The sequence below is a fragment of the Salmo salar genome, chromosome 04, assembly GCF_965601325.2.
Source record: "Salmo salar chromosome 04, fSalSal1, whole genome shotgun sequence".
NCBI lineage: Eukaryota > Metazoa > Chordata > Actinopteri > Salmoniformes > Salmonidae > Salmo > Salmo salar.
Window position 1 is genome coordinate 61,567,233 of NC_138294.1, and position 24,457 is coordinate 61,591,689.

Here is a 24,457-nt window from a genome sequence, read left to right on the forward strand (position 1 = left end):
GCAACAAAATGTGTTACAAGCTCCAGCAGTGCAGTAGAATGAGCAAGAAATCTAAACAAGAATCAATAAATGTCAGAACGATAAATTATAAATATGTGGTTTGTATAGACAGTATATCATTTGGAAAAGAAAATGGTATGTACAGTAGTCGGTATAGTAGGAAATGTTATAGTTTAAAATACCCCCAAGTCATACTAAAGGTAGATACATTATAGCAAAAAGCTGGTGCTTAGTGAAAGTCTTCATTATACCATGACCTACAGATGATGCTTACTCTACAATAATAAATGTGCCTAAGTTACTGTAAACTGAACATTGCATGCTAAATTATCCTTCACGTTTCAACTATTGCCTGACTATACAAGATGATAAAAAAGCAAATCAACATTGCTTTCCACAACGTCACTTGGAACATATGGTTCCTTTTCCTCTCAGCCAAACCACAAAAGGGGAAAGCAGTATTTTGTAGAGTGCTACAAGCTTACATTTCACTAACCTGCCTGAAGACATTATGTCATGCCGTGAGACACTTTGTTCATACTCATTCTGAACTAAATTACAAATAAAACGGTCTTTACAGCAGGAGACATTATGCCAATTACATTGTGAAAGTGCTGTAAATAGCTGTGGTGCGGTGAGTAGTGCCAGAGAGTGCAATGACAGCATGATTTACACTGCAGCTTGTTTTTATATGACAAAACAGGAACCACAAAGCATAATCTCAAACTGTGATCCTCTAAGTTACAGCCTGCTTGTTTTAAATTCTTATGGGTGTAAAGGCCTCCTGAGTGGCACAGCGGTCTAAGGCACTGCATCGCAGTACTAGAGGCGTCACTACAGACCCGGGTTTGATCCCAGGCTACATCACAACCAGCAGTGATCAGGAGTCCCATAGGGAGGCACACAATTGGCCCAGCGTCTTCCAGGTTAAGGGAGGGTGTGGTGGGGTGGGGGGTGGGGGGGGGGGGGCTTTACTTGGCACATTGCGCTCTAGCGACTCCTTGTGGCAAGATGAGCGCCTGCAGGCTGACCTCGGTCGTCAGTTGAACGGTGTTTCCTCCGACACATTGGTGCGGCTGGCTTCCGGGTTAGGCGGGCGGTGTTAAGAAGCGCGGTTTGACGGGTCATGTTTCGGAGGACGCATGTCTCGACCTTCGCTTTTCGAGCCCGTTGAGGAGTTGTTTTATTTATAATAAAACAATATTTATAATAAAAGAAAAACATTTAATAATTAGGGATACTTTTGTCAACATTAACAGACAAAAGTAATTTCTTAATTGGTCTGTGAGATAAGGGGGCTTGATTTAATGTGTCTGGCTCAGTGACAGACAGACCAGAACTCTTTAGGGCCTTGACCTGTTCCAACTAGCAGGTTTTTAGAGCCAGCTCTCTCAACAAGTCCATTTGATCCAACACTACAAAACCAAAAGCTTTGCCTGCCTGCTGTGGTACGTCATATCTTGGCATCGACCGTGCCGCTGTGCCCCAGATCAAGTGATTGTTACAGGGTCTATGGTCTCCGGAATTTTCAGTGATTTTGTTGGGAAAGATCAGCATATACAGTAACTCTATTCACTCTGATCCTATGTTTGTTCTAGTCGATATACGATGTGGAACGTTGGCATCAGTTAGAAATAAGATCAGATCTACATGGCAAATGCAACAGATGTCAATTGTCCAAATCAAAGCCGGAATGTGATTGTATGTGTATTTGGATGTCATCAATGGGCTGTTTTCTGGTTAACCTGCTGATTGCTGTGGAGAACAGAGATGTGGCAGCAGAAGCAGCACACTTCTGCAGAAGAAGGTCATACATACACCTTTAGCTTCATTGACATGCAATGTTATTGAAGACTCCCTTTGCACTCACTCAGGCTCGGCAGTCATTTAGCACACAATTAACTGGCTAATTCAATGTCTGTCGGCACCAAATGAGCAAATAATTAACCCACACGCTGTATGACACTGACAGATCTAATTGAGAGGTAGCTAATGACTAATCTCATAGATTTTTTATGCTCCCTCTCTCTCCCCCCTCTGTCTCTGCATTGCAGTAAACAATGTGATGTTCATGGGGTGGAAGAGAAAATAAAAAAGACGTGTGGCTTGAGTAAAAGGTGTTAAACAACAGCGCTCTCATTGAAAACAAAACCGCTCTGTAATTTCACCCCCGCTTGGCCTGAGGTGTCTCCCAAAGCATCTGTGAGTTACAGCAACAATAAACCCATTCTGCATGTCAGTCTGCCGCACAGAGCCTTACAACAGCATCCACAAGCTAACCACTACACACAAGACAAGACTGCACTCAGATTTCAGGTCCAAATGAAGATGAAGCGCAATAATCCCTGGAATACCTGTCCTATTCGCTCTAGAAAATAAATATAGCATAAGCGGCATCTCTGACATTGCTATAAAAAGATGTACTTTATTAGGAGGCACCAGTAAATCTATGAGATCATTTATTTTATGAGAGGAAACCCCAGGGAAACTAAGATGATGCCTCACTAATGACACCAAGAGTGCAGGTTCTAATGCTGAATCCTAAACTGGTCCCTTCAACATCAAAGCCGAGGCAGTAAAAAATGTGATCCTAATTTCACCCTCTGATAGCCACTTAGACCAAGCCAACAGGCTCGAGAGCGAAGTGCTATTTAAACACGCACCGCGATATGTTTGGAGTTTGCACAATTAAATGAAAAAAATAAATCGATAGGCGTACCTAATTATGTGTGCACGTGTTTGTTTCTGATTTTGGGACATGTAAAACAAATTAAACAGCTCCCAAATTAAATGTTGAGGTTTAAATCTTGTAAAATGGCAGGGGGGGATTTGTTCATTTGAATTTCATGCTTGTTTTACTATTTAAAAGTGGAACATGAAGTGCATAATTTAAATCACGAGTGTATCCCAAAGTTGATGGGTTTATTGATCCCCTCGCCACTCAATTAAAGTCACCCTCAGAGTTTTGTCACATACACGTAATAGAGGGCCCTCCGAACGAGTTGGTAGGCTGCTTGTTAGCAGTCGTTCAATCTTCTCACTGTAACTGTTGGGATAATGGGCCAATTAACATCTCATCCCTGGATTGAGACATGTTTTCCGAGCCATATCTCGCGCCGGGGTGTCTGAATCTAAACAGGAAGTCTGTCTGACCCAAGTGCAGCTTGGGAATCTATGCTGTCTCGAAGTACATCATGCTCTGAAGTCTGTAGCAGTTGGATGAGAACCTAGACGGCATCCCAAAAAGTATCCCATTTGGGATGCAGCCCTAGTCTGACTCCAGATGAGTTTAGATTCTACCTCTGAGGAGCTGTGCTGTGGTGGTGAACGATGATGAATCCTGCCTGGGACTCTGAGAGCACTTGTCTATCGCGTGGCAAGACTGCCCTCTGGTGAATCCCTGGAATAGAAGGCCAGTCAGAAAGCATTTAAAATATAATCTGACAGCTAGGGACTTGGTAGCCTTAGAATTATGATTTAATACATCCAGATGAGTGAAAAAATCTATTCTCGTGAAGCACCCTCCTAAGTTGCAGTGGATCTCTCTATCAGCAGTAGGCAATTATAAATCTAAGTGTTATTTTCTATCAGCTCAAGTTTAATTCTTCCAATTTCCTCCACAAAGCTTAATCAAGAAGCAGCAGCACATCACTCACTCATTGTTTAAGATTAAGCTGTTAAGCCCCTACAAGAGATGGCAGTCAAGGCAATCACTTTCAATCTAGCAAGTGTCTACTGAAGGGATCTTGAGTCTCTGTTTAAACACTCACCGGTAAGACTAGAGAGTCCCTTTAGCAGCACCACAAGAGCCATTACAGAAGCCCTGGACAGCTGGGGTTGCATCTTGGCACTACACGCTCCATAAATAATGGATGTGCACAGCCGGTCTTCTCATAAGCATGTACAGTGTGTTACTGTCGACTAGAGACTTTCTTTGGTTTGACTGTCTAGCTCTAGTACACATGCTCCCTTCAGACAGAGTTCGTAAAGTTATGTGACCTGCCTTTAATACCTGGCTGTTTGGCAGCTAGAGGTTAAACAGGTGTTTCTCTAATAGGGCTCGTTCACGTCGCCCCCATTATGCAGATCTGATCCAGCAGCACCTGGATGGGGGTGGGTTCTTTAAGCTCAGAGCTCAGGATGTGACGGGCATCCCCTACTCTGCAAACCACTTAACCATGGAGACCTGGGAGCGGGAGGGAGCCCACAGCCAGAGAGAGAGAGGAGCCTCCAGGTTAGAGGAGTCGTAATTAAAGATAATATACCCAGCATCCATCCACCCCTAGCCCTCTGACTAGAACTACATCAAAGACAGCCCTAATGAAGATGGTTCACACACCACATGTCTTCCTCTCTCTAGGACACAATCAGCAGCAGTCAAGCAGTTTAAAACATTACAAAAAACACTCTTGTAATGAATGCAGAGTACCGACTAGGTTGTATAAAAGCTGTTTAAGAACCTGTCAAACGAGGTATAATGATGATAATAGGTAAGTGGTTGGTGTGTCTAAGCAAACACTTCTCCTGGCTGATTATAATTGAGACAGATGCCTTTACTGATAGCAGGCAGCCGATGCTGTATTCTAGCTCTAAGCCCAGCAGCGGGATTGACAATAGAAGGCCCCTGTGCGGTAAACTGTAGCATGGCCCCAGAGCGACACACTGAAAAGATAAACCTGGGGGCCAAAACCACTGGACCTCTGACAGGAATTTGTGGAATTATAACTACTGCAGAGATAGGAGACTGGTCCAGGAGCACTGAAACACCTCAGGTTTTCACCCCACCCCCAATCAGGGACTGGTTTAGACCTGGCACACCAGATGAGTGCAATTAACGACCAGGTAGAAAAGGACTGTATGGGATTCTAATGTCCCAGTGAAGCATGAGTCCATTGGAATACCATTACCTATACATTAAGCAACAGTCAAACGCAACCAGATAAAGAACGCTTGAAATAGATCAAATACAATAAACCTTAATGCATTGCTTTCATAAAATCATGAATGTGCTTACTTTAAAGGTAAAGTTAGCGACACACGAACAGCAGAATTTGTATATTCGCAAGAATAAACTTCTCTGCAGTTTTGGATCCGCAGCTATCACGTTGTAGCAGAAAAAAATTCAACTTAAACTGAGACTCATCGATATGACGTTGCCACATGAGCAGGATGAACTTCAGATATTGCAGGATCAGCACAATGCAAGACGATGCACTCAGTATCTGCACACAGGCGTGAGTGCATCGTCTTGCATTACGCTGATCCTGCAATATCTGAAGTTCATCCTGCTTCATGTGGCAACGTCATATAGATGAGTCTCAGTTTAAGTTGAATTATTTTCATACAAACAAGATAGTAAAATAAACTTAGCAAAAAAAGAATGTCCCTTTTTCAAGACCCTGTCTTTCAAAGATTAGGATTTTTACAAATTAACTTCACAGATCTTCATTGTAAAGGGTTTAAACACTGTTTCCCATGCTTATTCAATGAACCATAAACAATTAATGAACAGGCACCCGTGGAATGGTCGTTAAGACACTAACAGCTTACAGACGGTACGCAATTAAGGTCACAGTTCTGAAAACTTAGGACACTAAAGAGGCCTTTCTACTGACTCAAAAACACCAAAAGAAAGATGGCAAGGGTCCCTGCTCATCTGCGTGAATGTGCCTTAGGCATGCTGCAAGGAGGCATGAGGACTGCAGATGTGGCCAGGGCAATAAATTGCAATGTCCATACTGTGAGACGCGAAGACAGCGCTACAGGGAGACAGGATGGACAGCTAATCGTCCTCGCAGTGGCAGACCATGTGTAACAACACCTGCACAGGATCGGTACCTCCGAACAACACACCTGCGGGACAGGTAAAGGATGGCAACAACAACTTCCCGAGTCACACCAGGATTGCACAATCCCTCCATCAGTGCTCAGACTGTCCGCAATAGGCTGAGAGAGGCTGGACTGAGGGCTTGTAGGCCTGTTGTAAGGCAGGTCCTCACCAGACATCGCCGGCAACAACGTTGCCCATGGGCACAAACCCACCGTTGCTGGACCAAACAGAACTGGCAAAAAGTGCTCTTCACTGACGAGTCACGGTTTTGTCTCACCAGGGGTGATGGTCGGATTCGCGTTCATCGTCGAAGGAATGAGCATTACTCCGAGGCCTGTACTCTGGAGCAGGATAGATTTGGAGGTGGAGGGTCCGTCATGGTCTGGGGCGGAGTTGTCACAGCATCATCGGACTGAGCTTGTCGTCATTGCAAGCAATCTCAACACTGTGCGCTACAGGGAAGACATCCTCCTCCCTCATGTGGTACCCTTCCTGCAGGCTCATCCTGACAATGCCACCAGCCATACTGCTCGTTCTGTGCATGATTTCCTGCAAGACAGGAATGTCCGTGTTCTGCCATGACCAGTGAAGAGCCTGGATCTCAATCCCAATGAGCACCTCTGTCACCTGACCACTTCAAAAATAAATGTTTTTGCTGGGAAAAATAAGACATGCAGATTAGAAAAATATATGTTGACATTGGCCAAGAAAACAGACAATTTGCTGTATATCTTTCAATACCTACAAAACACTTGCTCGCACACACTTTTTCAGTTCTGCCCACAAATGTTCTATAGGAATGAGGTCAGGGCTTTGTGATTGCCATTCCAATACCTTAACTTTGTTGTCCTTAAGCCATTTTGCCACAACTTTGGAAGTATGCTTGGGGTCATTGTCCATTTGGAAGACCCCAAGCATTTGCGACCAAGCTTTAACTTCCTGACTGATGTCTTGAGATTTTGCTTCAATATATCCACATAATTGTCCTCCTCATGATGCTATCTATTTTGTGAAATGCACCAGTCCATCCTGCAGCAAAGCACCCCCACAGCAAGATGCTGCCACCCCCGTGCTCCACGGTTGGGATGGTGTTCTTCGGCTTGCAAGCCTCCCCCTTTTTCCTCCAAACATAACAATGTTCGTTATGGCCAAACAGTTCTATTTTTGTTTCATCAGACCAGAGGACATTTCTCCAAAAAGGGCGATCTTTGTCCCCATGTGCAGTTGCAAACCGTAGTCTGGCTTTTTTATGTTGGTTTTGGAGCAGTGGCTTCTTCCTTGCTGAGTGGCCTTTCAGGTTATGTTGATATAGGACTCGTTTTACTGTGGATATAGATACTTTTGTACCTGTTTCCTCCAGCATCTTCACAAGGTCCTTTGCTGTTGTTCTGGGATTGATTTGCACTTTTGGCACCAAAGTACGTTCATCTCTAGGAGACAAAACGCGTCTCCTTCCTGAGCGGTATGACAGCTGCGTGGTCCCATGGTATTTATACTTGGTACCTTCAGGTGTTTGGAAATTGCTCCCAAGGATGAACCAGACTTGTGGAGGTCTACAATTTTTTTGAGGTCTTGGCTGATTTCTTTGGATTTTCCCATGATGTCAAGCAAAGAGGCACTGAGTTTGAAGGTAGGCCTTAAAATACATCCACAGGTACACCTCCAATTGACTCAAATGATGTCAATTAGCCTATCAGAAGCTTCTAAAGCCATTACATTATTTTCTGGAATTTTCCAAGCTGTTTAAAGGCACAGTCAACTTAAGTGTATGTAAACTTCTGACCCACTGGAATTGTGATACAGGGAATTATAAGTGAAATAATCTGTCTGAAAACAATTGTTGGAAAAATGACTTGTCATGCACAAAGTAGATGTCCTAACCGACTTGCCAAAACTATAGTGTGTTAACAAGAAATTTGTGGAGTGGTTGAAAAACAAGTTTTAATGACTCCAACCTAAGTGTATGTAAACTTCCGACTTCAACTGTTCATGTCTGTATATACACACAACAAGTAGGTCACATGGTTGTGAGGTGTTGCTTTATTTGTTTTTTGAAACAAGGTTTGCTGTTCGCACACTATAGAAGATGGGAGTTCCATGCACTCATGGCTCTGTATAAACTGTACGTTTTCTAGAATTTGTTCTGGACCTGGGGACTGTGAAAAGACCCCTTCTGGCATGTCTGGTGGGGTAAGTGTGTGTAAGTTATAAAACTTATAAAAACAGATGACAGTCAGTATTTCCTCAACTGTTAGCCAATCTATAATATTTTACATTTATTGAATTTGCCTGCTGCCTTGATACACCTTTAGAAATGACTATATGGTTCAGGACATATAATTTCTCCATTGAAGTGCACTTTTTCATTGAACTCCAGAATGGACTGACATTTTGGTGAAACCGACTGCGAATCGATCACGTCTCTGATGTAATTACACTAATGAGTAAATCTACGCCAGCATTCCAAAAAAATCAATCCAGGTCATGGTCTTCGGCTTCTCCAATAATTAGGTCCAACACTACTCAATCAATATTAGAGGAAAAGACTTGAGTGAAACAAGGCAACTAGAATGAGATGCATAGCACACAAAAAATATTTTTATTTAATCTCACAGACAAACACAAGTGATGCGTGGGTCAGATGTTTGTTAACTCACACGCAATGGCTAATAACCCATTCGCAACCGCCCGACTGGTTTTAAGGAAATCAAAAGCTGTTCAAACTACCCAACATGTTTTTGATATGATTTCAGTTAAGCTTGGATGCATATTATTTTATGTGGTTGAAATACTATCAGATTTTATGATGCTGATAAAGATAGCAGCACCACCTTTACAGACCCCCCTATTCGCACATGAATTCTCATGAGAGCTAAAAGAAAGAAAACATTTCTCCACTCCTGTTCCCTAAACAAAATCTATATTTGGTGTATAATTTTACTGCAAGAAAAGCTTAATATTAGGCTATGTGAGAGGTTATAGACTTAGTCAGTGTCCAGATTTCAGTTAGGCTACTGTTCCATTTAACCCATCTGAACAGTACAATTCCCTTGATGTGCCATTTTGAAGTCCCTGTCTTGTGACTGTCAAATTTGTATGGCGCCTCACAATCATCACACAACATATCCAGCACTTCTATCATCCTCTTTTACCACTTCATCAAATCTTTTCCGAACATTAGGCTACTGTTCTGGCCTTCCCTTCGATTTACTTTCAACTTTCCATTTGCAGGTTATCTCTTGTTATTTAATCTCCGACGTTGTCCTTTTTGCCTCAGTGGATCGACGTTAACCTTTTCTGCGCAAAAGCATTTGGCATTAGCCGTATATTTGGCGAGCATACAGTTAACCCTTAACTTAGGCTACGCACTAATGCCAGATAAAATTAATGAAATAAATAAAAGTAACCTATAGATATGAATTGTACATTTATGGATTTTTAATGCATTGTTTTCTTTTTATTCAAATCAGCCCACCACCCACCTGCTCTTCATCCACACAATATTTCATGACCCTAAACCCACACTTCTTGCAGATATAACCACAGGGACTGCGGTTTAAGAGTCAACCCGTGCATCATGAACACACAAACTTATTGGTGATGAGTGGGTCTATATCCCTGGCCTTGGTGGCAAAATCAGAGGCACAGACCTGTCACACCTGCACCAGCAGGGCCATCACGTCATCGTAGAGCGGAGGGAAGGCCTGGCAGAATGCCACCAGGCACAGCAGAGTGGGCATGAAAAAAAGAAAAACTTAATGAACAGCAGGGAAGTGAGTACAAACAGAAAAAAAGTATATCATGAGTAATACTGCGCTAACCGAGACCCACCAGGAGATGGCAGTAACATATTAAAGTACAGAAAGGGAGGCACTGCAAGTAGGACATGTAGTAACGGGAGGAAAGAGAGGGGCAACCATGACAAGGTAGAGAGATGGGGGAGGGAGGGAGGGAGGGAGGGAGGGAGGGAGGGAGGGAGGGAGGGAGGGAGGGAGGGAGGGAGGGAGGGAGGGAGGGAGGGAGGGAGGGAGGGAGGGAGGGAGGGAGGGAGGGAGGGAGGGAGGGAGCTGACCTGTGAGCAGGGTAGCCATGACGCTGACAGCCAGACGGGCCACGCTGAGGGACTTGGGCAAGGTGTACTGGGAACACAGGTGGGACAGCAGCTGGATGGGAAAGATCTGTAGAGGGAGACAAGAACCATAGTTAATGCCAGTCCTTCCCATCCAGAGACACAGGTTTCCATTATAAATGTATACAGGCCCTATACATCTTTTGGCCTGGAAACTAATTGATGTACACTGAACAAAAATATAAAAACACAACATGCAACAATTTCAAAGATTTTACTGAGTTAAAGTTCATATAAGGAAAATCAGTCAATTGAAATAAATTAGGCCCCAATCTATGGATTTCATTGGACTGGGAATACAGCATCTGTAGGTCACAGATTCGAAGAAAAAAAAATACAGTCAGTATGTAGTGTGACCAACAATTTTTTTGAATATATTTTTATTTTATTTATTATTTTTACCCCTTTTTTCTCCCCAATTTCGTGGTATCCAATTGGTAGTAATTACAGTCTTGTCTCATCGCTGCAACTCCCATACAGACTCGGGAGAGGCGAAGGTCGAGAGCCATGCATCCGCTGAAACACAACCCAACCAAGCCGCATTGCTTCTTGACACAACGCACATCCAACCCGGAAGCCAGCCACACCAATGTGTCGGAGGAAACACCGTACACCTAGCAACCTGGTCAGCGTGCACTGCGCCCGGCCCGCCACAGGAGTCGCTAGTGCGCGATGAGACAAGGATATCCCTGCCGGCCAAACCCTCCCTAACCCGGACGATGCTGGGCCAATTGTGCGTTGCCCCATGAGCCTCCCGGTCGCAGCCGGCTGCGGCAGAGCCTGGGCTCAAACCCAGAATCTCTGGTGGCACAGCTTAGACCACTGCACCACCTGGGAGGCCCTGGGACCGACAGAGTTGATCAGGCTGTTGATTGCAGACTGTCCCACTCTTCTTCAATGGCTGAGCGAAGTTGATGGATATTTGTCAGGCGCTGTAACACGCTGTTGTACACGTCGATCCAGAGCATCCCAAAAAATGCTCAATGGGTGACATGTCTGGTGAGTATGCAAGTCATGGAAGAACTGGGACATTTTCAGGCAGCGGATGAATAGCACAACAATGGACTTTAGGAACCATCACGGTATTTCTGTGCATTCAAATTGCCATCAATAAAATGCAATTGTGTTTGTCGTCTGTAGCGTATGCCTGCCCATACCATAACTCCACCATGGGGCACTGTGTTCACAATGTTGACATTAGCAAACCGCTCGCCCACACAACGCCATACACGCTGCCTGCCAGCTGCCCGGTACAGTTGAAACCGGGATTCATCCGTGAAGAGCACACTTCTCTAGAGTGCCAGTGGCCATCAAAGGTGAGCATTTGCCCACTGAAGTCGGTTACGATGCCAAACTGCAGTCAGATCAAGACCCTGGTGAGGATGACGAGCACGCAGATGAGCTTCCCTGAGACGATTTCTGACAGTTTGGGAAAAAATTATTTCGTTGTGCAAACCCACAGTTTCATCAGCTGCAGGGTAGCTGACCTGGACAATCCCGCCGGTGAAGAAGCTGGATGTTGAGGTCCTGGGCTGGCGTGGTTACACACCGTCTGCGGTTGTGAGGCTGGTTGGACGTACTGTCAAATTCTCCAAAACGACATTGGAGGTGGCTTATGGTACAGAAATTAACATTCAATTATCTGGCAACAGCTGCTCTGGTGGACAAGCCTGCAGTCAGCATGCCAATTGCACGCTCCCTCTAAACTTGAGACATCTGTGGCTTTGTGTTGTGTGACAAAATTGCACATTTTAGAGTGGCCTTATTGTCCCCAGCACAAGGTGCACCTGTGTTATGATCATGGTGTTTAATCAGCTTCTTGATATGCCATACCTGTCAGATTCTCTTGGCACAGGCGAAATGCATCTTGACTTTTTTCCCTCCACATTACCTTACAGCCTTATTCTAAAATTGATTCAATTGTTTTTTAAATCTACACACAATACCCCATAATGACAAAGCAAAAACTGGATTTTAGAAATGTTTGCAAATTTATTAAAAATAAAAACTTACCTTGACATAAGAATTCAGACCCAAAATTTACTCAAAATTGAGCTCAGGTGCATCCTGTTTCCATTGATCATCCTTGAGATGTTTCTACAACTTGATTGGAGACATAACAGTGCATGTTAGAGCAAAAACCAAGCCGTGAGGTCGAAGGAATTGTCCGTAGAGATCCGAGACAGGATTGTGTCGAGACACAAATCTGGGAAGGGTAGCAAAAAAATGTATGCTGCATTGAAGGTCCCCAAGAATACAGTGGTCTCCATCATTCTTAAAAGACTCTTCCTAGAGCTGCCCCCCCAGCCAAAACTGAGCAGTCGTGGGTGAAGGGCCTTGGTCAGGGAGGTGACCAAGAACCCTAGGGTCACTCTGTCAGAGCTCCAGAGTTCCTTTTGTGGAGATGAGAGAACCTTCCAGAAAGAACCATCTCTGCAGCATTCCACCAATCAGACCTTTATGGAAGAGTGGCCAGACGGAAGCCACTCCTCAGTAAAAAGGCACATGACAGCCCACTTGGAGTTTGCCAAAAGGCACCTAAAGACTCCCAGACCATGAGAAACAGATTCGCTGGTCTGATAACTGTTAGGTTCTTATTTTTCAGAGTAAATAACTCAGACACTAGAGAAGCTTTAACCAAGTTAAATTAATCCTAAAGGTTCTGTACAGCTGTAATCAGACAGCAAAACATTTGAGACATCACAGTTATATGCATCCTACCTAAGACACTCCCTCTCTCCATCTTTAGTTTATGCCCAAGAGAAAGGTAACCAGATACTAACCCTGATTATTCCCTTAAGGGGAACTGACCTCACCCCTCACCTCCTGACCTCAACCCCTCCTTCACCTAATCCACAGATATCCATCCGTCTTCCCTATATCAACATATCGCTCTCCTCTCCTCCATGAAACACATTCCAAAGCCTTCTGGCTTTTTTTTTTACAGACTCTTTCTATTCAAGGCTTCGTCTCTATCATCTATTTAATATCTCAATGTTCAAAGTTTAGCTGATTCCAACAAAACGAAGATCGAACTCTTTGGCCTGAATGCCAAGCGTCAAGTCTGGAGGAAACCTGGCACCATTCCTACGGTGAAGCATGGTGGTGGCAGCATCATGCTGTGGGCATGTTTTTCAGCGGCAGGGACTTGGAAATTAGTCAGAATCGAGGGAAAGATGAACGAAGCAAAGTACAGAGAAATCATTGATGAAAACCTGCTCCAGAGTGCTCAGGACCTCAGACTGGGGCGAAGGTTCACCTAACAGGACACTGACCCTAAGCACACAGCCAAGGGCAACACAGGAGTGGCTTCGGGACAAGTCTCTGAATGTCCTTGAGTGTCCCAGCCAGAGCCCGGACTTGAACCCGATCGAACATCTCTGAAGAGAACTGAAAATAGCTGTGCAGCAACACTCCCCATCCAACCTGCCAGCGCTTGAGAGGATTTGCAGGGAAGAATGGGAGAAACTCCCCAAATACAGGTGTGCAAAACTTGAGTAAAGGGTCTGAATACTTATGTAAATGTGATATTTCTATAAATAAATAAATAAACTGTTTTTGCTTTGTCATTATGGGGTATTGTGGGCAGATTGATGAGGGAGAAAAATAATGTAATTCATTTTAGAATAAGGCTGTAACCTAACAAAACGTGGAAAAAGTCAAGGGGTCTGAAAACTTTCCAGGGGCACTGTAAACTAATTTGTGGCCAACATTTTAGAGAAATAAGCTTTCTGTGCGTATAGAACATTTCTGTGATCTTTTATTTCAGCTCATGAAACATGGGACCAACACTTTACATGTTGCCTTTATATTGTTGTTCAGTAGAAAACACTGACAAAGACACATGGCTAATGTAGCTCAGGGTTGTGGGCTTGGATGCCAGACGAGAGGGTAGGAGGCCTTACCTGTTTCTTCAGCTGGGGCTGGGCCAGACAGCTCTGGGATGAAGTCCAGGCAGATATGGATGGAGGGGATGCCTGCCACAGTCAGAGGTAGTAAAGTTTGAGGGTAACCCTGAGAGAGAAAATGAGAGGAGACAAAAAGAGAAAGAAATTCAAGTAAAAAAAAAAATGGAATGAAGAGCAGGCGCCTGCATACTAGGTTCGGTTTTCTCCTAGCCGAACTCGGCTAGGTGAAGCGAACATCTGTGCCTTGCACTACCTTATAAAGACCTTTGTCTGAAAAACAAAAGCAATATTACCGTTTGTTCATCTAGAGATGCCGTAGCAACCTAGCCAGTACACACTTACTCAAAATAGTCTGAATTCATCCAGAATAAATCAAGAAATCTGTAATTAGGTCTTAGCCGCGCAATTTTACATCTAACTAAGATGTTTGGTGCAATTTTTCAAGTGAAAAAACTAGCATGAAAACTAGTCATCTCTTGTTGAATGATAAACACTTAATTGAAGAATCCCGTCCATAGTTCCCATTCCTACTAGGAGTAGTACTGTTGACCAAATCCCAGACAAAGGGGCGTAGACTTCGGCTACCCAACTTTGACTTGCCTCAAGAACAAAATGTGTTCTCGAACAGCCGAAAAAAAAACAAAAAAAACATCCAAATGTAATCATAATATATGCGCTAAATGTTTGGGAAGCATGCGACAGGCTTTAGTAGTGCCTTTGACTGAGGTTCTTCTATCTTGTGATGTAAACACACACACACACAGCAGCAGCTTGTGTGCACAGCAAGGATCCAGGCATGCAGGATTACTGCGACAGAGAGGCAGGATTGGGTTGATGAAGTGAAACATATGGCAGCGTCCTACTACTGGGACTGTCTGGGACTGCTGCAGTCATTCAGGCTGCAGGCAACTGATTCCCCTCTCACCACTCAGGCACAGATCACTGACAACAGCACTTCTGTGGCACACTTATGATCTTACATTTACATTACATTTTAGTCATTTAGCAGACGCTCTTATCCAGAGCGACTTACAGTAGTGAATGCATACATTTCATACATTTTTTTTTTCCGTGCTGGCCCCCCGTGGGAATCTTATGGTAGACACCATTTTGTTATGTTGTTTGTTATGACTAAATGCTGCGTTGACATGTGATCATATAAACATGGTCCTTTCAGCTCTCGGAGCCTTATCGACAAAAGGGCTAGAATTTGAGATTAGAATTTGGCAAGAACATCTCTTCTACGTAGTAGAAGGGTTTACCTGGAAGTGCACCAGCTTGGCGATGTTGGGGTCAGCAATGAACATCTGGTGCAGCAGACAGCAGATGAGACACTGCACCTCTTGTAGGTCAATGAGTAGCCCCCCCTCCGGTTCGCCCTCCCCCTTCTTATTTTATGGACATGGGGTGCCCCTCATCCTCCTCAGCAGGCTCCCAGCATCGCCCCTGGCCACGGCCCTTAGAGGGCCCTGCTGCTCCTCTGAGGTGGGCAGACACCTCCAGCAGGGTCTGGACTGCTGCACTGTCCTGGAGGCAGAAAGAAGCACAAGACACACACCATGTGGGATTCTACTTACAACTAAAATGACTGACATACTATACACTGTGTGTGTCACTGTGTGTTACCTGAGCAGCCAGCAGGGCGTTCTTAAGCTCTTCTCTGGTGTGTCTGGCTGCCCAGCCTGTCCTAGGCCCAGGTTAGAGAGGGTCAAAGTTTGTGGTCTCCTTTAGGTGGAAGTTGAGGTAGGCCTTGGAGGCCAGTAGGTAGCTAGCTGTTCAGCACGTGGAGGACAATGTCCATCAGGGGGGACACCTGGGGACAAACAGTTTATTTACTCACATGTACAAAAAAAACATTTTGTGGTGAAACACACAATAGATATATGTTCAATTTTAGACATGGGAAATTCTACGGTAACAGAGTGATGCGGAGACTCAGATTTTTCACTTTAAAATGTATGTCAAACCAAAAACAATGGTTGCAAACTATACAACTCAAACAAGGACTACTTTTAACAATTTCCACAGAACATGTTACAAAAACACATTCCTTGTCCCTGTGCAGAGTTGTATGGTTTGTTTAATTTTGCAATCATTGGCTTTAGTTTTACATACATTTTGAAAAATCTGAGTCTCAGCATCACTCTTACCGTGGAATTGCCCACTTAGTGAATTTACTCACATATTATATGTATACTTTATTATCTGATTAATGTCAAACATATTCCAGGCTCAGTAAGCATTTTTTTGTCCTGAAAAATATACCTAAACTAAATATTTGATCATAAATAATTATTTCCTTTTTAACACTTTTCATTGTACAACAATCTCAAATATAGTGATCTAATATAAAATAGTAAGCAAAGAAACAGGTGCAGTAGGAAAGGTAGCCAAGTGATACTCTACCTGTAGACCCTCTGGCCACTGCGCAGCATGATGAGGGGGTCCACCATCAGGTTCTGAGTGTACCTCTGCTGCCTCAGCATCTTCCCTGAGGGCTGCAGCGCATTCACTGTCATCACCCACAGCCTGGGTAACTCAGGGACAGAGAGCAGAGCATGTCCCTATTAAACGTGCCAAGTTGTTACTTGAACTTGTCCAATAAGAACACATTTGTTTTCTGTTGTAGAATGTTTTGCTATGCTGTGGCCAACTGAACATGACCCAGTTACAACACTCATTCAGGGACAGAGAGCAGGAGCATGTTCAGTCGACAGAAAACGTTTTGAGACACATTGCAACAGTGAGGTACCTGAACCTGTCCAATAAGAACACACATTTACATTTTCTATACGTGAAAATAAGATAGTTTCATGTTTATTTGTACGTATTATTTAGTTTCATGTTTATTTTTACGGATTATTTAGTTACTACTAGCCATGCCTGTTGCAGATTTATTTTGTGATAATCAAATCCATCCAATTGCTTGCAATATCTTTCAGTTTCCCATTGAAAACTCAAATGGTGCCATTAAACCATGGACACATTGTACTTTCACAGAGAATCAGCTGTAACCAACAGTTCTTCTACACCAAGAGTCTGTTGTCGGTGTTCCCTACTGCAGACTAGCTGACATTAATCAATGGTTCCTCTGAGGCTGACACTCCAACACCACCGCTCTCTGCTTCATCACTCCCTCCGCACCATTCAATACCACCACAGACGAGTACAGAGGGGAGGAGGAAGAAAAAAAACGATCCATTAAACCCAAACCCTGGAGAGACCCCTCCCTTTATCCTGCCCTGAGCTGTCCTGGTTACAGAGCAGCTTAGCTTGCGGGTATCGATTGGTCTGCCTGCCTGCTCCTGCTGACTGTGGCTCTGTGCTCCTGGGGACAATGGGTCAGTGAGGGTCAATCCCCTTATCACCACCAATGAACACAGAGGCTGAAGGCCAGAAGAGCTGACCTACCAGTAGCCCTGATTCATTCATTAACTAGGATCACTTCACAGAGAGACTAAGTCCTATCCAGATGTCATTCATGTAGGATGTAAAAAAAAATGGATGTAATTGACATTTACACTCAGGAATTGGGCCCATCACTGGTCGTACTATCCACTGAGCCAGCCCTTCCCATAACCCTAAATTTATCATGCTGACCTGAGGGGCATGACTGTTGAGGACCATCCAGAGCTTGTTGAGGGTCTGGGGGATGTGTCAGGGGGACCCCAGGGCCCAGTAGGAGCCCCATGCTACCCATCAGAGCCTCAGCGTAGGGGATCAGGTCTCCAGCTGACAGCAGGGTCAGGTGGTCCAGCATCCTCATCAGTCTAGGACCACTGGACAGAACCTCTGGAAGGCTGGGGAGAGAGTGTGATAGAGTATTTAGTGGAATTTTAATACAGTATATTTAGGGTTGGTTTCCCGGACAGAAATCAAACCTAGTCCTTGAATAAAAAGCACTTTCAATGGATTTTATAATCCTGAACTAGGCTGTCTCTGGTTTGGGGAAACTTGCCCAGAGTGTTATAGAGTGGCATGATATCATCAAGTCTACTTTCTTTCCACTCCACTGATCTGAAACCAGATAATAGCTTGAAGGTGATATAGCATAGGTCAATGGTGAGGCTTGCTTTCATTTGTCCAGTTAATTCACATGAACATGGATGGAGGGAACAGATGGCATGGGTAGCAAGGAAAGAGAGCTAGTCAACTCTTCACTGTTCTGCAGCAGAGTCATACACTTAGAAAGGTCAACCTCCCCAACAGAGGCTGTTAATATCACCATGATATAAAAGCACTGCTTGCATCCCAGCCTCCACTGAGCAGCATCAAGCCTCAGTTCTGCTGCAGTGTGGGAGCCCTCCTCTCTTTCTCTGTATTCCTCTTTCTGTGTCTACTGTAATACAGGAGACCGTCACCTCTGGGCCTTCTCCCTCTTTCTCCCTCTCCTCCTTTTCTAAAAACAGCTACTTGTTTCAGTGGCACATCAGTGTAATTACATAACCACAAAAAAACTCCACTTTAAGATTCTCATTTAGAATTTATTTTTTTTACAAAGAAAAGGTCTCTTGAATGTTGGATTAAATTGTGTGTTTTTTATTTCCCTCCTAATCAGATGTAGTTTTACAGATGACATTACATTAGGTTAGCAGTGCCTTAGAGCTATGCAGGAGTAGTAGGGCTGATTCCGTGACAGGGAGAAAGTGTTTAGTCAGGGGTTTGCGTCTCAAATGGCACCCTATGCCCTACATATTGTACTACTACAACAGTACTGTACTATATAGAGAATAGGGTGCCATGTGGGACGTACACATGATGACCCATCAAGGGGTTCCATCTCTATTAGAGGCATGATAATCCTCCAGACACTGAAGCCCTCACTGCAGGATTACAATACACTGTTCCTAAAGCCATCTGAATCTCCTCTTCATAACATGACCCTGTGTTTATCCCACTCACTCATACTGAGTCTATACCGCCTCTCCTGTATTGACTCCCAACTACACTCCCAAAGCCCAACTCTGCACAATATACTTTATTGAGCTCTTTCTAGGTCTGCACAAACTATCCCTCAACTCGGCCAGCAGATGCAGCAAGGCCGAGTTGAGGCCTGGGGGGAGAGGAGTTAAAAGACATGTCACATTAAAACAAGCAAAGGAAAAAGAATGCTGACCCTAAAGGTTAATACTCTGAAACAAGTTGGTTTGAATATTGTCCTCCAAAATAATACACAGTGTTACAAATTGGCAGGTAAGAACAGCTTGCATTAGGTTGATAGTAGCCTACACTAAACACTGGCTACCTGGCAAAAGGGTGAGTACCTGAACTTCCCAGAGGCCCTAAAGAGAAAGTGTTCTAGGTTAATGAGTAGGCTGACTAGCTGCTTTCATAACATTAACAAATATATAACAAATTGCACTTTACAGTTAAAGTTACAAATTATACAGTTGACCCTGTAAATGATCTGGGTGCTGAGTAAGGCTATAATTTGAACCAGTATCTGGGCAAAGGAGGCGTGAAAAATGACGAGATCTCTCTGCCCAGAAAGCTACCATTTAAGCTGCATGCAACTATTGTCATTTACTGCCGTTAAACCCTGTCATAAGCGGCGTAAGGGACAGACCAAGGCTCAGCGGGTATAGTGCTCATCTTCCTTCTTTATTTCGAACACTCAAACAAAATAAACAAATGACGAAACAATTCCATAAGGCACACAGGCTATACAGAAAACAACCACCCACAAACCCATAGGAAAAAAGGGCTGCCTAAGTATGGCTTCCAATCAGAGACAACGAAAGACACCTGCCTCTGATTGGAAACCATACTCAGCCACACATAGAAAACGAACATAGAAAATGAAAACTAGAACAAATCCCCTCTAAATAAACAACCCCCTGCCACGTCCTGACCATACTACAATGACAAATGACCCCTTTACTGGTCAGGACGTGACAAACTCGGTATGTACCTCCAAAAAAGATGACTCTTCTGGTCAAAAATACTACATTTATATTTTTGGGGTTGCTTGTATTATAATTGTTTAACCTTTCTTGAACGTACATACCATGTGAAACATCAGTAAATTATAATAGTTGCAGGCAGGCCAGGCATATTTGGTGAGTAACAAATGTATTTTGACAATATAACACTTGCAGAGCTAGTGAATGGTAGCGTGAATGGTAGCTTTTTGGGCAGAAAGGATATCTCGTCATATTTATCATTTAATTCATCACCTTTGCCCAGATACTGGTTCATCTTTAAATATGACCGATTAACAATATGTACATTCAAAGACGCGCTAACCTCTTCTTACTGTAATAAGTACTTAGGGATACCCTGTACATTTGCTGTACTTACCCCCAGCTCATGTTGCAGGCCCTGGGTGAGTAGGTATTTGATGGGGATCAGGTCCATGAGTGTTGCAGAGTACGACTTGGGCTGAAGTGAGAGGAAGGAGCGGAGAGGTTAATTTGGCCCTGCTGTCTATTTAAAAACACCCAGTGTGAGTGCTTCCAGAGTGGGGTGATTCTTCACCGACATGGCTTCATTAACACACCGCTGATGGGAATCATTATTTCTGCTTGGAGGGTGCATCGGCACTTAGATCAACACAACAATTAAGAGGAAAGCAGAGCATATTATTAAACTAACACTGATGTAAATGAGGACTAATGAAAGGTGGGAAGACCTCTTATCATCCAAGAAATATTGACTCTGCTAAGTGTAGTAGGTAACACTAGGGATGTGGAAAATATGACATTTTGGCAGCCAGTTATTGTCATACAAAAGACTGCCCGTCTCACAGTAATTGACCGTTAACATAAACACGTCCAGGCCTCCACGCATACAATCCACAAACAAGCTGCTGATGTGCGCTGTGGTGGTTAATTCATTTACTATCAAATGAGGAGACAAACTTATCACAGAAGTCAGAGTTATACTTAAACTAACTCTTTATTCACTTATTAATGAGGGAGCAAGTCAATACAACACACATATATAAAGTGAATCGATTGAGTGCTCTGCGATAACGATGGCTGGTCGACGAATCACCCTCAGATGATTCGTTGAGTGCCCCGAGACAAAGAATGTTCATGACAAACAGATGTATGAAATGGGTCACAACGTTAAGATTTGTATGAAAGATACTAATAATTAACAGACAGTATCTGCTTTAAAAACTGTTCTCATTGTGTATAAAACAGGGTCTGGTCTCTCCCTGGTACCTTATAGAACAGAAACATTAACTCATGCTATGGAATGCGGTCTTGTTAGGTTTATCCCCCAAACACATCGTAATTCTTCTGTCAACATGAAGCCCCACATGAGGCCCACTTTCAGTTCACACAGACACAATAGAGTTATAAGAACCCTCTATTCTGTTGCATAAAACAACCATTTAGCACTCACTAACAGTATTATAACATAATCTTGTAATTTCTCTCACAGCGCCTTTGGAACATCTACATTTAAAAAAAAGTCAAATAAATATTTTTAATATACATCACCACAATAAATCCATTATTTTAGGCAGGTCTAAAGAAACAATGTATGAAGAAAATGCATTTCAGAAGAACAGAATATGAGTTGGCCTACTGTATGTTATCTGGATTTGCACCATGCAATAGACTAAGCTTGTTCATTTAGCAGACAAGATGTACTTCTACTGTAAGTCCTGTGCAATTATTTAATATTATATGATTTTATAGTAAGAAGAATATAACTGAACTTTGCTGAATAAAATAGATAGGATATTTTTCCCCATTTCGGAGCGAGTGTGCATTTGAAGTGGCAATCATTTGAAACCGGTCCTATATGCTAGATTTAGAGTTATTTGACAACTTAAGTTGCGAATGATAAAAAACTTAGAATGTCTTAAAAATAAAAACATATGGGCTGCATTATGCAACTATAGTCTATTGATATCGCAAAAAAATGTAGCAAAAAAACCTTACGCTCGGGTCTTTGCCTCAGGCTGCACATGCTGTTCTCTCATCAAGTGATCATATTTTCAACTATCAGACTATACTCAATTTAATATTTTCTTTACGAATATGTCGAATTAGTTTCAATTTAAAAAAGGCCCATTATCACATCATCTGTATGCACTCGAATAGCGAATGGAGGCCGCTTTTTTTTAATTTTTATTTTTTTTAAATCATGCTGGGTTGGCTACTCCGGTTATTTCACTCCATACATCATCCCCTGTTTGAGGAACATGCACTGTTTGAGAAGCATACAGCCTCTCGCTGTGCAACAGGTGATATTCTGCCCAAACTCTGTATGCTATGGGCTCTCTAGCCCTGTTCCTGCTGCTACCTAGTGCTTAATTCGGAAAACCAAGTGAAATCTGTTCGGGAACATCGATAATGACATGTTTTCACAACAAAACATATTTCCTTAAACTGTTGACAGCCCCACTCTCTGCGCGTTCGACAAAGGAATGAAGGAATGAGAGAGAGAGAGAGAGGTCAGCCTATTAAATTATGAAAATAAAAAAAAAATACCCTATTACTAGGCTAATACTAATTCATTATAATTGTATGCTAACTCTGTAAAGCAGCACTGCAAAATCTCCCAGACTCATGGATAGAAAGTTTGGAGCATAGCATAAGGTAACCAGTCCATCCAGTATGCATAATAATAGAGCACATACGCAAAGGCGATTAATAGAATTGGTTTAATTTTGGAGATGTAACGGCTTGTCTGTTGTGTGGCGGAAAGAAGCGCAGGAAGCAGCGAACACTGTGTGGTAATTTTAATAAACCACAAGCACAAAATAAAAGGTTTACCAACAACAGGGAAAATACACTCGACAAGCACAGTCGAACAAAACGCAGTCGACACACAGAAAGACAATCCCGCACAATAGGGAGCGGGCCAGCTGAACTAAATAGCCCTCTTAATGACTAACTCAGGGCAGGTGAGAAAACATAAAAAAAGGGAAAAACAAAAAGGGAATCGGTGGTAGCTAATAGGCCGGTGACGACGACCGCCGAGCGCCACCCGAGCAGGAGGGGGCGCCACCGTCGGTAGGAATCGTGACAGTACCCCCCTCCTGACGCGCGGCTCCTGCAGCGCGCCGACACCGGCCTCGAGGCCGACCCGGAGGACGAGGCGCGGGGCGATCCGGACGGAGGCGGTGGAACTCCTTCAACATGGATGGGTCCAAGACGTCCTCCGCCGGCACCCAGCACCTCTCCTCCGGACCGTACCCCTCCCAGTCCACGAGGTACTGCAGGCCCCCCGCCCGGCGTCTCGAGTCCAGAATGGCCCTTACGCTGTACGCCGGGGACCCCCCGATGTCCAGGGGGGGTGGAGGGACCTCCGGCACCTCATCTTCTTGTAGGGAACCAGCCACCACCGGCCTGAGGAGAGACACATGAAACGAGGGGTTAATACGGTAATAGGAAGGGAGTTGCAACCGATAACACACCTCGTTTATCCTCCTCAGGACTTTGAAGGGCCCCACACACTGCGGCCCCAGCTTCCGGCAGGGTACGCGGAGGGACAGGTTCCGGGTCGAGAGCCAGACCCTGTCACCCGGTGCGAACACCGGCGCCTCACTGCGGTGGCGGTCAGCACTCCTTTTCTGCCTAGCACTGGCCTCCTTCAGTGAGTCCTGTACTGCTTTCCAGGTCTCCTTGGAGTGCTGAACCCAGTCCTCCACCGCAGGAGCCTCGGTCTGGCTCTGGTGCCATGGGGCCAGGACCGGCTGGTACCCTAACACAGGAAGGGTGACATGTTAGTAGAGGAGTGGCGAGGAGTGGCGAAGTGAGTTCTGGGCTAACTCTGCCCAGGGAATATACCTCGCCCACTCCCCTGGCCGGTCCCGGCAATACGACCTCAGGAACCTGCCCACCTCCTGGTTCACCCTCTCCGCCTGCCCATTGCTCTCGGGGTGATAACCGGAGGTTAAACTGACCGAGACCCCCAGCCGCTCCATAAACGCCTTCCAGACCCTGGATGTGAACTGGGAACCCCGATCAGAGACAATATCCTCCGGCACCCCGTAGTGCCGGAAGACGTGGGTAAATAGGGCCTCCGCAGTCTGCAGGGCCATAGGGAGACCGGGCAAGGGGAGGAGACAGCAGGACTTAGAAAACCGATCCACAACCACCAGAATCGCAGTGTTCCCCTGAGAGGGGGGAAGATCTGTCAGGAAGTCGATAGACAGGTGCGACCATGGCCGTTGCGGAACGGGGAGGGGCTGTAACTTCCCTCTCGGTAAATGCCTAGGAGCCTTACTCTGGGCACACACCGAACAGGAAGAGACATATGACCTCACGTCCTTAGCCAAGGTGGGCCACCAATACTTCCCCCTTAGACTCCACACTGTCCTCTCTACACCAGGATGACCCGCCGCAGGTAGCGTGTGCGCCCACCGAATCAACCGATCGCGAACATCGAGCGGCACATACATGCGCCCCACGGGCACCTGCGCAGGTTCCAACACCAGTGCCCGCTCGATGTCCACGTCCACCTCCCACACCACTGGTGCCACCAGCCTAGACGCTGGAATGATGGGAGTTGGATCGATGGGTCGGTCATCCGTGTCATACAGACGGGACAGCGCGTCGGCTTTAGTATTAAGGGAACCCGGTCTATATGAGATGGTAAACCTAAACCGGGCGAAGAACATGGCCC

The 24,457-nt window shown here is 44.5% G+C and overlaps 1 pseudogene across 1 annotated transcript in view; it reads right to left on the reverse strand.

Moving 5' to 3' along the window:
* Positions 1 to 8,396: 8,396 nt before the first annotated feature.
* Positions 8,397 to 24,457, reverse strand: part of LOC106603424 (integrator complex subunit 2-like) — a 48,737-nt pseudogene continuing 32,676 nt past the window's right edge. Inside the window, exons 8-16 of the transcript XR_014391952.1 lie at positions 20,168 to 20,248; positions 17,865 to 17,884; positions 17,468 to 17,667; positions 16,282 to 16,379; positions 15,494 to 15,680; positions 15,130 to 15,394; positions 13,865 to 13,973; positions 9,903 to 10,008; positions 8,397 to 9,534 (exon numbers count right to left, since the gene is read on the reverse strand). The product of XR_014391952.1 is annotated as an integrator complex subunit 2-like (transcript). The remainder of the gene's footprint in view (positions 9,535 to 9,902; positions 10,009 to 13,864; positions 13,974 to 15,129; positions 15,395 to 15,493; positions 15,681 to 16,281; positions 16,380 to 17,467; positions 17,668 to 17,864; positions 17,885 to 20,167; positions 20,249 to 24,457) is intronic.